This window comes from Gekko japonicus, unplaced genomic scaffold (genome assembly GCF_001447785.1).
Source record: "Gekko japonicus isolate JY-2015 unplaced genomic scaffold, Gekko_japonicus_V1.1 scaffold2367, whole genome shotgun sequence".
NCBI lineage: Eukaryota > Metazoa > Chordata > Lepidosauria > Squamata > Gekkonidae > Gekko > Gekko japonicus.
The window spans coordinates 92,131-95,216 of NW_015176046.1; positions in this window are offsets into that span (position 1 = coordinate 92,131).

Below are 3,086 nucleotides of genomic sequence, written 5' to 3' on the forward strand. Positions count from 1 at the left end.
TAAACCTGTAAAGCTGCGGTGGCTCAAGTGGTTAAGACGCTGAACTGCAGGCTGTGGAAGGTCAGTAGTTCAGCAGTTCGAGACCCGGGTGCCGCATGACGGAGTGAGCTCCCATCTCTAGTTCCAGCTCCTGTCAACCTAGCAGTTCGAAAGCAAGACACTGCAAGTAGATAAATAGGGACCGCTTCGGTGGGAAGGTAACAGCGTTCCGTGCGCCTTGGTGTTTAGTCATGCCGGCCACAGGACCACGGAAATGTCTTCGGACAGCGCTGACTCTTCGGCTTTGAAACGGAGATGAGCACAGCAACCCTAGAGTCGGATTCGACTGGCTTTCGAGCAAGGGAACCTTTACCTTTACTTTTTAAACCTGTAAAGCCTCAAACCCATTATCCTTGATATATAGGGTAAGTACTGTAACATCACAGTCAATATGGTTGTCCTTTATCTGCCCTTCAGTGCCCCTTGTTTAAGCTCATTAAAACATTTATACCCTGTACAGCGTTCCCTCTAAGCTGTGGAGTCTTGTGAACAAAAAAAATCTACTTTGTGAGCTCCTGGCATTAAAGTTGTGAGTGAGCCATTTGGCTACTGCATGAATTAGTTTGCTCTGGAGCCATCCCTTCCTGAGCTAAGACAAATATGTGTGAGCCGAAGGCTAAAAAACTGTGAGCCAGCTCACACTGACTCAGCTTAGAGGGAACACCTGTCCCTCCCTTGTGGCTCAAGACAGCTTACCGTTCCGAAAACCAGAAACAGACAAAACACAGTAAAATCCGTCACCTCCTACCTGAGAAAATGCCTTCAACTTAAACACCATTAAAATCCCTCAGAAATAACACAGCACCTCCTATAAACGTCTAAAGATGATGCCTGCTGGCTCGCGACAACTCCTAGAAGTTTCAACTCCGCTGGGATCCATTTCCATAAGGTAGGGTCCATTACAGCAGGGGTCACCAGCTTTCTTGAGCCTGCAGGCACCTTTGGGATTCTGACACAGCATGGTGGGCACAGTAAGTCACTCTGAGACTCCCAGTGAAGGGCGGGGTATATATCCAATCTCCTCCTCCTCCTCCTCTTCTTCTTTCAGTTTAACAACTACCAGTCAATTTTGCATCAGTATTTTAAAAGTCAAGCCCCAAGGGGAGTTCCCAGAATTACAAGCCTGCTTCCACTTCACGAAGTCTTCCAAAAAGGGGGGGAGCGGAAAGCTTTCATTTATAGTTGTGTTGATGCCTATGGCCGGTCCTACAAAAGACCCATTGTGCCGCTAAGAGCGCGCCTGTCATTCTCAAGGCTGCATACTATTGACCTTGTTTCCTGGATGTTATAATAGCACACTATGCGCTTTATAGAATGATTGTTATAAACAGAACACGTTAATTTACAAAAGTTTCTTGCAGTGTATATTTATTCGTTATTTGACTCTCCTAATACTGCAGCTCGGGTTGCTACAGCCTCCAGGTGGGGCCTGGAGATCCCCCACTTTTACAACTCATCTCCAGCTGACAGAGGTCAGCTCCCATGGAGAAAATGGCTGCTTCGAAGGGTGGACTCTACGGCATTGGACCATGCTGTAGCCCCTCCCCTCCCCAAACCCCGCCCTCTCCTGGATCCACCCCCAAAGTCTCCAGGTATTTTCCAACCCAGACCTGGCAACCTTACCTTGTGCACAGGTGCCGTTTCTCCCTCGAAACTGCAGCTACAGAGGCTTCATTCAGTAACGTCTTAAACATTTCTTACAAGGATCGAGAACCACACAAAACACTCCTGCTCAACGCGGTACAGTCCTTGAAGGCATTTTATGAATTATATGAGTATTATTTGTGCCTGTTCTACCACATTACCCACTTTCTTGGATCCCCAAAAGCCTCTCTGTGTTCTGCAAGGAAGAACTGTAGTTGCCCATGAAGCAGGGACCCTGGCACCCCCTTTGGGCGACGACTACCATGCGTGAGAATTCCAGGCTAAGCTTACGGAAAATGAAATAACAGGCTACAGCTGTAACCGTGTTTCACGTCAAATCCAACAGATAGGGACTAATGCAATAACAGCCAGCTAGTAATTAAAAAAAAATGAAAATCCAATAAAACGAAAATCCAAAGAAACGGCACACTCCTGCACAGTCTAATCGATAGTAATACTTGTTCACTTGTTTGAAATGTTAACAGCTCCCCGAAGTTTTGATTTCTTTGGATTAATCACCACCCAGAGCTCACGTTATTCACACAGAAATCCACAAGTGAAGGTCAATTTATATGAGTAATTGATCTATGGTTCAAAATTATTTATAACTGTATAACTCTATATTTAAGTACAACGGGCTTGAACTAGGGTTATCTGTACAAGGGGAGTTAAATTAAACAAACCGGGGAGGGGGGATTTTAAGCTATTAGGGGTTAAGACGCTGAACTGCAGGCTGTGGAAGGTCGGTAGTTCAGGAGTTCGAGACCCAAGTTGCCGCATGACGGAGTGAGCTCCCGTCTCTAGTTCCAGCTCCTGCCAACCTAGCAGTTCGAAAGCAAGAAATGGCAAGTAGATAAATAGGTGCCACTTCAGTGGGAAAGTAACAGCGTTACGTGCGCCTTGGTGTTTAGTCACGCCGGCCACATGAGCACGGAAACGTCTTCGGACAGCGCTGGCTCTTCGGCTTTGAAACAGAGATGAACACCACAACCCTAGAGTCGGACTCAACTGGCTTTCGAGCAAGGGAACCTTTACCTTTTTACCACTTCTATAATTACATCACATTAAAACTTTGCAGCGCAATCCTAAAAACAGCGACAGCTTCCAAAGTCCGTTGAAGTCGACGGGCTTACAGAAGGGTGAAACTCTGTTTAGGATTGCGCTGTTCGACTGTTAGCTTGGTTATTCTGGCTGGAGAATATTTTATTAAGAAGAGGATTTCAGAACCCCACCGGTCAGCTTCAGTTTGCTGAGGAATGCTCCTTTGAGAGTCACTTCCCCAACACAGCTATTGGGGATTTCTCTGCCTCTCTCCTATAATTATTGTATTTTTTCAGACTTGCTCTGTAATCCGAACAGAGCTGGGCAGCATCTCTGTTTCCCTCCGCTGAGCCTTCTCCGGG